At 38.9% G+C, this 11,677-nt stretch overlaps 1 long non-coding RNA gene across 1 annotated transcript; it reads left to right on the forward strand.

Moving 5' to 3' along the window:
- Positions 1 to 509: 509 nt before the first annotated feature.
- Positions 510 to 2,573, forward strand: LOC148702980 (uncharacterized). Its single transcript, XR_016395569.1, has 3 exons — positions 510 to 752; positions 1,703 to 1,747; positions 2,399 to 2,573. It is a non-coding gene; the product is annotated as an uncharacterized LOC148702980 (long non-coding RNA).
- The last annotated feature ends 9,104 nt before the right edge of the window (positions 2,574 to 11,677 follow it).

Raw genomic sequence — 11,677 nt, forward strand, 5'->3', positions numbered from 1 at the left:
TGTGGATCTAAGCTAGGTTCATGTAAGAACAAGGTAAGTCTAAATCAGGGCTCCAGAGCTAAACAATAGCCAGTCCATGGCACAAATCCAAGTTATATTGGAATAAAAATTAATGTAGTGAATTGAATTGGAGCCAAAACAAATTGCAATTACCAATAGCAGCAAAGTTAATAAGGCAATTATACTAGTAAGTAGTAGAAGAACTGAGGAGTTCCACAATGTTGCTATTCAACTCATTAGTTTGTAGGTGTCTATTGTGAGATACTGGGCTGAAGCCGGCAGCCCTAGCCGACTTCAGCCCAACGCCTCTTTTGGAAGGGGCGTAGCAGGGGATCGCCGATCCCCTCCTTCTTCTTCGAGCGCAGAGACGCCGCGGGCATCCCGCGGCTGCACCGCGGTCGTCCCGCATCCACCTCGCGGCCGCACGCACGGCCGCTGATTTCGCCTCCGCCGCAATTCCCGCAACGGAGAGCCGTTGAAATGGGGTGATAAAACCCCCGTTCCTCCTCCTTCGGAGATCACCCGAGCCCTCCTCCCTCTCCTCCGTCTCCTCCTCCTCTTCCCTCCTTCCCTCCTCCTCCTCTCCTTGGTGACCGGCGTGCCCTCCCGGCCGAGCGCTGTCCGAAACCCCGTCGCGAGTCTCCCCTGTTTTGAAATCTTCTTCCTGTCGGAGAGCCCCACCGCCATCGCCGCCACTTGACCGCCGAACTGAGCCACCTGCGGCCGGGATCCGCCGCCTCCATCGTCCACCGGTAGGCCTCTTCTTTGGCTCTTCATTTCGTTGCCATTTACCTTTGATTTCTCCTCTGTTTCGCCCCTACAAACCGAGATCATCTCGGTTGCCCTCCTCCCCGTTAGCCATCGCAGCGGCCGCCGGCCGCCTCCGCGGCCGGCTGGCCGTCAACCGAGGGGTGGCCTTCGGCCACCTAGCCAGCCCTCTCCCCTCTCCCCTCTCCCTTCTCTTGGTACCCATCTCCCCTGTCCATGGGGAGTTTGGGGAAGATGAAGGCCCATCGTGGGCCGAACTGGGCCAACTTGGGCCTGGTTCACTGTGGGCCCAACTTGGGCCCAGTTCAATAGTGTTGGGCCCAGATGGGCCATAATCTTTTGTGGGCCCAAATCGGGCCCAGTTCAGCCTAGTCCGGGCCCTATTTGGGTCGTACCCTTTTGTGGGCCCAGTCCAAATCTGAAACTCAGTCCAAACCCGAAACCCAGTTCAACTCTGAACCCGAACCCGGAGCTCGAACCCGAACCCGAAATCCGAACCCAAACCCGAACCCAGAATCCGAACCCATTTGGCCAATAAATGAAATTTTGTAGATAAGCCCTTGCCAGTATATTATTTCACAAAAAGGGTATTCTGTAATTTATGTTTGGTCCCTATAAGAAAGATTATTACATAAGGCTCCCCAAATATATTTGATTGGTCCCTCCACTAAAGTTTATTATAGAACAGTATCCTGTAATTAAGTATTAGTCCCTGCAATAAATTTTATTGCATAAATAAACCAATTAGAAGCCAACCTTGGGGGCCCTATTTAGCTGGGTCTATGTGGGCCCATTGGACCGTGCCCAATATGGGCCCTATCTGGCCATGCCCATTATGGGCCAACTCTGGACCCTGTTGGGCCGTGACCAATAGTATTATTTTTGGATTTTCCTTAGCTCTGAAATTAATAAGGAATTAATTAAATTTAAACAGGTGAACCTGATCCGTCTATCTGAAGTAGGAATCAAGCGAGAAGATGTAAGTAACTTAATACTTCAAGTGTGATTTCTGAATTATTTAATAAACAGATTATGTTTTGATATATGTTTTGCATTCAGTAAAATGGGTCAGACATGTTAAATTTTATTTGAAAATCATGTTATATGCTCTGAAATCCATGAAATATATTTATATATATATATATATGCATTCTCAGCATGGCTATGATCTGTTCTGTTCTGTTCTGGCCCTGCCAATGGGGATTATACGTTGGACCTGTCGACTTGTATCTGTGAGGAACCGGTTTCGACACCGTACCACCGGTGATTAGAATAGTGGTATTTGGACACCGTACCACCGGTGATTAGAATAGTGGTATTTGGACACCGTACCACCGGTGATTAGAATAGTGGTATTTGGACACCGTACCACCGGTGCATAATAATAGTGGTGTTTGGCACCTTGTGCAACCCATGCCACTGGGTTACGTGGCCGTAGCCTATTATGTTGAGATTCTGGTATCAGAGTTTTTGGAAAAATGATAATAAGTTTTGAAAATAGTAAAACAATGTTATTTATGATTTATTTTATTATCCTGTATTTGATCTGATATGCTCTGACCCCACTTTGGGGTATTTTGTTGCTTACTGGGCTAGTGTAGCTCATTATTTTATTTTTTCTATTTTTCAGATCCAGAGGCTTGATCGCACGGGATTGGGGAGTGCGTTAGATTTTCGGATGATTCTTCAGTTATTGGCATTTTAGTTAGTTTAGTTTGGACATTTGAATTATGTTGGCATATGTTATTTTGAAATTTTGTAAGTTCGCTTTTGAACAATTTAAATAATTATGTCATCTTTGAATAGCTGTATCTGCTTTGATATGATCTGCTGCCTTGCACGCCTGTGCGGCCCGCCGTGTGGGCGTGCGGCGTCTGCCGCGCCTCGGGTTCGGGGCGTGACAGATTTGGTGGTATCAGAGCTCAGATTTCAGATTCCTAGGGATTGTGTTTGAAATAGTCAGATGGAGCTTAAGTTTTAGGATCTTTAGGATTCATCGGAAAGTTTGAGAGATGGGTAGACATTAGGCCATTAGACGAAGGCATTTATTTGCTTTGGTTATTGATAAATTTGAGTTATTTTATCATAATTTTGAAATGCTAAAATTAGAATGAAACCTAATTATGGTCGTAACCGAAGTGTGAATAAGCTATTCCGAGAGTATTCTTGGTAGAGCAATTTGTATTTCAAGTTATGATTAATTAGATTTTGACTAAATTAAGTGAAGGAATGTTAATCATGGAATATTATCGTGCAATGTAATTATTTTTGAAGTTCAACTTGATATCAGGTATTGTGGATATTACTTCTAGTTTGAAGTTAATTATTTGGTGGCAAGTTAAGTTTCGTTCATAGGAAGTTGTCTAATGCTTGAACTAGGAGAGATTTTATGATATTCTTCGAGGTTAAAATATGTAGTCGGATCAAATATGAAATTGTTATATATAAGTAAAATATATTTAAGGATGAGACTCAAGAGTTCTTCTTTGGCTCTACTTGGGACTTGAAATTTTATATCTTTTCGTTTTACAATTAAGATTGGTATTTTGATGGGAAGTCAATTAGTACGTCTTGAGAATATTAGAGTATTAAAATATTTTTGGGTTGGTCGAAAATAGGTCCTCTTTGATTTGGAAAAGTTCTTGATGGTTTTTCTTGTTAATGAAAAATTTCGTTGGAAAGTATAGTGTTTCTGATTTTGATCAATATGGATATCATTGTGTTATTAGTAGATTCTTTTATCTGCAATATATATATTAAAAAAAATGGGAACTATTATTAAAGGGATGAAATAGTTAATGAGTTTGTGGTGTTTTGAATAGATTCTCTAAGTCTAGTAGTTTACAAGATTCCGAAATGTTTGCAGTATTGCAAATAAAAAAATATTTTACTTATTTAAGGAATTGATCTCAATGAAAAATCATAGAGCTTATATCTTGGAGGAATTTCTTGTAAATCTTTGAACCAGATTATTAGATTTGTGTGAGTTAAATATTTATTAATCAAGGCTGTGAGTTGATTGTGGATTTTGTATCACCATATGAGAAATGCAAGTGGGATTTTATGAGAGGCCCAAATAAGTTTAGCCTAAAAGAAAAGATTCGGGATGATTGAGTAAGCTCCTGAGTAAGTTAATCTAGAATCTTTTAATTAACAAAGCTTAGAATAAATATTAACTTGTATAATGGAATTGTCAAGGGAAACTAGAATTGGCTTAGTTCAAATTTGGATCTAGAATATGATTACTTGATTATACGATGGTACAAATACGACAACTATCTCAAGGGTTAATCATGACCTAGTGTACTTGGAAAGCAAGGATAAAATTTTGCTTGGATAAAAAAAAAAGAAAAAAATATTGATGATCTGGGATCATTAAGAAATTTTGGAGAATATTGATCAGAGTTGCGCAGCGAAAGTATGATGGACTGAGTCAATTTAAACTGGTCAAAAATATTGACTGTGTTTTGGTAACATGTTATTATGAAAGACTATGTTGTTCAATAATGAAAGATTTTGTTAATAAGGGAAGGTGTATGCTATTGATTCTCAGGTCAATCATGATAAGATTATGTTATCTCTTGGATAGACTTTGCTATTTTTGGGTATGCTAAGAAAAATTTGAGGATATCATGACCAAGATTGGTTGATTATTGATTAAATATGGTCTAATTTGTTAAGTATCGGAATACACCATGCATTATTTGCTTCCATCTTATGATTTATAAGTTTAAGTTAAAAGCTTTGCGGCATATTGAATCATAGTATCAATACTTTGTCTTTCCAGACTTGCTTTTGTGATTTGATGCAAATCATTTTTGAGATAAATCGTTGCTACCTAATGATCATCAGTACATGTTCATTTTGCGAATCATATTCTTAGCAATATAATGATTTGACTCTAAGGTTGGTCATTATCTATTGTGGGATCAGCTCCTTACCATAATATGAGCATCAAATTCATTTTATTTCAAGTTCTATCCCAAACACAACTAATTTTAATCAATCCTATTGTGAATCGATCCTGATCCGATCTCGAGTGAACATGCATCAAGATGATAATTTCAGTCTGAGATTTTAGTTAGTCACTTATCTAGTGTTAATCTTGCGAGTTTATATGAAAGTTTTGATAATTGATCTAAATCTATCTATCACTGATTTTGACCGAGGAGAATGAGAACTTGGATTTGTATTACTCAATAGGCTGAGCATTTCTAAATTTGAAAGGCCTAGATCTCTCAAATTTCGAGGACGAAATTTTCTTAAGGAGGAGAGAATGTGAGATACTGGGCTGAAGCCGGCAGCCCTAGCCGACTTCAGCCCAACGCCTCTTTTGGAAGGGGCGTAGCAGGGGATCGCGTCTGCGATCCCCTCCTTCTTCTTCGGGCACAGAGACGCCGTGGGCATCCCGCGGCTGCACCGCGGTCGTCCCGCGTCCACCTCGCGGCCGCACGCACGGCCGCTGATTTCGCCTCCGCCGCAATTCCCGCAACGGAGAGCCGTTGAAATGGGGTGATAAAACCCCCGTTCCTCCTCCTTCGGAGATCACCCGAGCCCTCCTCCCTCTCCTCCGTCTCCTCCTCCTCTTCCCTCCTTCCCTCCTCCTCCTCTCCTTGGTGACCGGCATGCCCTCCCGGCCGAGCGCTGTCCGAAACCCCGTCGCGAGTCTCCCCTGTTTTGAAATCTTCTTCCTGTCGGAGAGCCCCACCGCCATCGCCGCCACTTGACCGCCGAACTGAGCCACATGCGGCCGGGATCCGCCGCCTCCATCGTCCACCGGTAGGCCTCTTCTTTGGCTCTTCATTTCGTTGCCATTTACCTTTGATTTCTCCTCTGTTTCGCCCCTACAAACCGAGATCATCTCGGTTGCCCTCCTCCCCGTTAGCCGTCGCAGCGGCCGCCGGCCGCCTCCGCGGCCGGCTGGCCGTCAACCGAGGGGTGGCCTTCGGCCACCTAGCCAGCCCTCTCCCCTCTCCCCTCTCCCCTCTCCCCTCTCTTGGTACCCATCTCCCCTGTCCATGGGGAGTTTGGGGAAGATGAAGGCCCATCGTGGGCCGAACTGGGCCAACTTGGGCCTGGTTCACTGTGGGCCCAACTTGGGCCCAGTTCAATAGTGTTGGGCCCAGATGGGCCATAATCTTTTGTGGGCCCAAATCGGGCCCAGTTCAGCCTAGTCCGGGCCCTATTTGGGTCGTACCCTTTTGTGGGCCCAGTCCAAATCTGAAACTCAGTCCAAACCCGAAACCCAGTTCAACTCTGAACCCGAACCCGGAGCTCGAACCCGAACCCGAAACCCGAACCCAAACCCGAACCCGGAATCCGAACCCATTTGGCCAATAAATGAAATTTTGTAGATAAGCCCTTGCCAGTATATTATTTCACAAAAAGGGTATTCTGTAATTTATGTTTGGTCCCTATAAGAAAGATTATTACATAAGGCTCCCCAAATATATTTGATTGGTCCCTCCACTAAAGTTTATTATAGAACAGTACCCTGTAATTAAGTATTAGTCCCTGCAATAAATTTTATTGCATAAATAAACCAATTAGAAGCCAACCTTGGGGGCCCTATTTAGCTGGGTCTATGTGGGCCCATTGGACCGTGCCCAATATGGGCCCTATCTGGCCATGCCCATTATGGGCCAACTCTGGACCCTGTTGGGCCGTGACCAATAGTATTATTTTTGGATTTTGCTTAGCTCTGAAATTAATAAGGAATTAATTAAATTTAAACAGGTGAACCTGATCCGTCTATCTGAAGTAGGAATCAAGCGAGAAGATGTAAGTAACTTAATACTTCAAGTGTGATTTCTGAATTATTTAATAAACAGATTATGTTTTGATATATGTTTTGCATTCAGTAAAATGGGTCAGACATGTTAAATTTTATTTGAAAATCATGTTATATGCTCTGAAATCCATGAAATATATTTATATATATATATGCATTCTCAGCATGGCTATGATCTGTTCTGTTCTGTTCTGGCCCCGCCAATGGGGATTATACGTTGGACCTGTCGACTTGTATCTGTGAGGAATCGGTTTCGACACCGTACCACCGGTGATTAGAATAGTGGTATTTGGACACCGTATCACCGGTGATTAGAATAGTGGTATTTGGACACCGTACCACCGGTGATTAGAATAGTGGTATTTGGACACCGTACCACCGGTGCATAATAATAGTAGTGTTTGGCACCTTGTGCAACCCATGCCACTGGGTTACGTGGCCGTAGCCTATTATGTTGAGATTCTAGTATCAGAGTTTTTGGAAAAATGATAATAAGTTTTGAAAATAGTAAAACAATGTTATTTATGATTTATTTTATTATCCTGTATTTGATCTGATATGCTCTGACCCCACTTTGGGGTATTTTGTTGCTTACTGGGCTAGTGTAGCTCATTATTTTATTTTCTCTATTTTTCAGATCCAGAGGCTTGATTGCACGGGATTGGGGAGTGCGTTAGATTTTCGGATGATTCTTCAGTTATTGGCATTTTAGTTAGTTTAGTTTGGACATTTGAATTATGTTGGCATATGTTATTTTGAAATTTTGTAAGTTTACTTTTGAACAATTTAAATAATTATGTCATCTTTGAATAGCTGTATCTGCTTTGATATGATCTGCTGCCTTGCACGCCTGTGCGGCCCGCCGTGTGGGCGTGCGGCGTCTGCCGCGCCTCGGGTTCGGGGCGTGACATCTATTAACAAAATTTCTTCTTGCAAGATGTGTCACATGCCCTTGATCAAGATAAATTACCTAAGTCTTCTAGGTTTACTATACGAGGTTCAAGCTGAAACATGGTCTCGAAGCACTGTTTCTATGTTAATGTGCATCAAGAAGAAATATTTATTTGGCAACTGTTATAGTATGGATCCATCTAATCCAGCTCATTCCATTTGTGCATGTATGTATTTTGGGATGCTAGGGGATAGATTATATAATTGTTTTTAGAAAAAAGAAAAGCTAATCACATTTATATGATGAACTTAACAGTTGAGATTTGATATTTCACAATTCCATGAAACAAAATAATATTGTTAAATTCAATTTCCAAGCGAGAGAATAATAATGATAGCCCATCATCGATAACTTTTATTTGAAGATATTGGCATTATTGAACTAATCTTTTTTTCTTTTCGGGTTTTGTTAAAGTTGAACTAATCCTGTTTGACCACAAGTTACAATATGTGCATGAGTCAGCATGATTAAAACTAGAAAGATAGTAAACTAATGGAAACCACTTGCAGGCAACCCTCATGAAACAAGGAGACAGTTATCCTGTATACTTACTGTGAAATGTGCACCTTAAAACCCCTCCGTTCCCGACTGCACTGATCAAAATCTAATGATCCAGACAAGCCTGCATTGAATTGCAGGACTATGCAAATTATGGGCTAGGGATATGATATCCTGGATCTCAATCCATAACTCTCTCGTAGGAAGTGTGGTGCTTGACATTTTTTAGTGAAAACACAGTTGAAACAAAGGTAATACTTAAGTAATTTTGTATAAGTTCTTTTTTTTTTATAAACCTTTTGTATCAGAAAAGATGATGAACTCCCCATCTTCAAATTATGATACAAACCAGTGTACAAAGGAAAAGAGGTAATTATGTATATCTTGGTAAAAGATGTTCCTTTATTTGTCGGGTATTATGGATTCATATTCTCAATGGTGTAGAATTTTAGTATAATGGTAGGCCAATTTGCTTAATTTAACCATCAAGCATTAGTTTGGATACCGCTACTATCTGGTTCCATGAGTATTAGGCTTGGCCGGATCTTGATTTTGGTCCAAGTGGAGGGGAGATGTGGGTATAAAATAGGTTTTGGAGTTGGAGTCCCTTACCATTCAAGTAGCATGTTATGTAGCATGTTATTTCAAGTTAGAAATTTAAGGGCATGATTGGGTATTTCTATAGGATTGGGTTGAAAATCCTATAGGAATTAAGCATGTTGGTCCATCTAGCTTATATTTTCCAAATGCTTATCCAAACCTAGCCTAGATAGGTCGTAGCCTTTGGGCTGTAGGAAGAAAAAAAAGGCCTATGAAAGTCTTTTCCTTTTTCCTATGGGATTTGAGCTGGGTGGGTTTGGTTGATACTGGGCCATGCTTAACTAGATGACTCAATTCACGAATCTTACAGAATTTTTAACCTAATCATATAGGAGTATCCAAATAGGCCCTAAGTGTTTTGTATAACCTATTATTTTTCATCAAAATTTGTGAGTTACTGAAGCATCAATCATTGTTTTGGGAGAGGCTATTTTTTATTTGTGTAGCCGATGCCTTGCTGGTATACTAGGATCTACACAAGTACATCCTAGGGCGAAACTAAATTTTCACTTTGAGCTTGCTAGTAATACATGATAGGCAATGAGATCTTCGTACTGCCTGCCTAAAATTTCATTGTACTATTGAACACTTGATAGGGTATAAAGATCTTAAAGTCTCTCCTATTTTGGAGGAGAACTCAATGTCAAAAGCTTGGTTTTTCCTTTGTAGGATGGCAATTGGGTTAGGTTGGACCAGATATGGGTCGGGTTGGATACATGTTGAGTCAAAAATTCATTAACCCAAACCTAACCTGTTTATTAAGTTGGCTAAGAATCTAGACCTTTGCTTGACCATTTTGTTAATAAGTAACCTAACCCGATTTACAACAAATTGAATCAAGTTAAACGGGTGAAATAAATTAGGCATTGCCACCTCTATTTGTAGCAAACCCAGTTTTAGATCTAAACCATGCCTTAAATTAAGTTCAAGCAACCTAACCTATTCGACCTTTTATTTCTTTTCTTTTTTTCCTTTTTTTTGGAGAAACATATTTCACTCTTTATTATACAATAACAACAACAATGACAAGAAGAATAGGAGCATCCACTTCACAAGTCAACTTCCGCTTGATTCATCTTGCTAGATGCTCCTGAAGTGCTATGATCTAAGTTGAAATAATTGACTAATGTTGCAGTTGCCGATGGTGCCAAAATATTAAAGGAGGAATTTATGCATACATGAATCATCTTACTGACAATATCCTCACATTTTTCTTATTTCATTGCTTAGAAAATTGTGCATCAACAAATTAAAAGTTTCATGCATATGAAAATGCAACTTGTCATCTAATTGTTGATAAGGAAACATTAAACAGGTCCAAGAAACATTTTACCTTTTCCCCTAAAAAAAGGAGTAAGGTTTTTGGTTTTCAAATATATGAAAACCTTTTTTTGAATGAAAAATAAAGCTTGACTTGTTTGGATTTCTAATCCTCAAAGTGTATCAATCATTCGAATAGTGAGTAAACATAAAAATAATAAAATATAGTATATATATTAAATACATAGACATACAATACCAAATAAATATAAATTAATTTTAACATATAAACATAAAATATTGAATAATAGTTACATAAATTTAAGTTCACATAATATAGATATACTTTTATAGTGGAGATTCTGAAAATTCAAATAAGTTGGAGCCTAGCTATTTGGCATTTTTGTTGTTGTCATTCTTGTTCTTGTGTTTTTGTCTTTTTTGATAAAAAATTTATGTGTTTTATTTCTCTACGAATTAATGAAATACTACATGGGTATTGATGTTGAAGATAGCATTCACAATGTTTATGGTAGTTATTCCTTGCTTTTATTTGCACTATCTCCAAAAGCAATAAATCTTTGCTTTTGTGTCCATGGATGCCACTTTCTTTGAAAATCTTTCTTATTTCTTTTCTCTAAAAATGGTAGTATTCTTTCGGATCCCTACTCTTCTCAAGGGGAGTACTATGGAGAGTAGTGTTCTTTCTGTCATCAGTTAAAATATTCCGATAACTAAAGTAAAAAAAATTATATGGACTCAAAAGAGGGGGAGTCTCAAAGTAATGAGCAAGTTGTTCAGTTTAGTTCATTTTTCTTCTTAAGATTTTGAAACCAAAAACATCAAGCAAAAGCAATACCAAGGTCCTTGAGACTAAAGACCCATAAAAACCAAAGTTTTAAAAGTTGATCTTGGTCATCTTAGTCTATAGTTGAGACTCAAGATGAATTAAAATCTCCATTTGTCTTGGCCAATATGGAACATAAGAAAATTGAAAAGAAGTAGCATCATTCAAAAGCTCAGTTGATACGATAGATCTAATACCAGTATGTAGTTTAAAATATTATCTCTGAAATTTATTAGTTAAAATCAATTTTAAAAAATAAAAAATATGATTATCATATTGTCCAAATCTTGCTATTTATAAATCTATGTTGGTCAAGATAAGAGATAGAGAGGATGGGGAGAGGGACTAGAATATACTTGATTGCATTTGGTTTGAAATATTTTATAATGAAAATTAATATTAGACCACCCAAAAGGAAAATCCATGCTATTGACTATCACCTACAGTGTACAAAACACTTAGAGGCTAAAAATCATTTATTTTGGATATCTCTTCCCTATACATCAAGTAAGCACAAAATGACTAGTAATGATATAATTAATGATTGAAATTTGTAGACCCCCCAAAATGAAAATCTACGCTATTGACTATGATCTACAGTGTATGGAACACCTAGAGGTTAAAAATCATTTATTTTGGAAATCTCTTCCCTATACATCAAACAAGAACAAAATGAGTAGTAATAATATAGTTAATGAGTAAAAATTATATTACAATATGTATAATATAAAACCAAACATTTATCTTGAGATTACTTTGAGTTTATTTTATTTATATACATTCTCAGCACTATTATTTTTAGACTGAAGTCATTGTATTTATTTCACTCCAGATTGGGTTTCTATGCTAGGTGTTATGCCTGTGGCTTTAGCAGCATTCATGTTTGGAATATGCCTGCCTGACTGAAAGATTTTGGAATGTTTCCATACCACAACTTGGTGGACGACCGTTAGAACACCCT

The sequence above is a fragment of the Phoenix dactylifera genome, chromosome 5, assembly GCF_051530095.1.
Source record: "Phoenix dactylifera cultivar Ajwa chromosome 5, Ajwa_hap1_PhDact_Kaust_v1.1, whole genome shotgun sequence".
Classification (NCBI taxonomy): domain Eukaryota; kingdom Viridiplantae; phylum Streptophyta; class Magnoliopsida; order Arecales; family Arecaceae; genus Phoenix; species Phoenix dactylifera.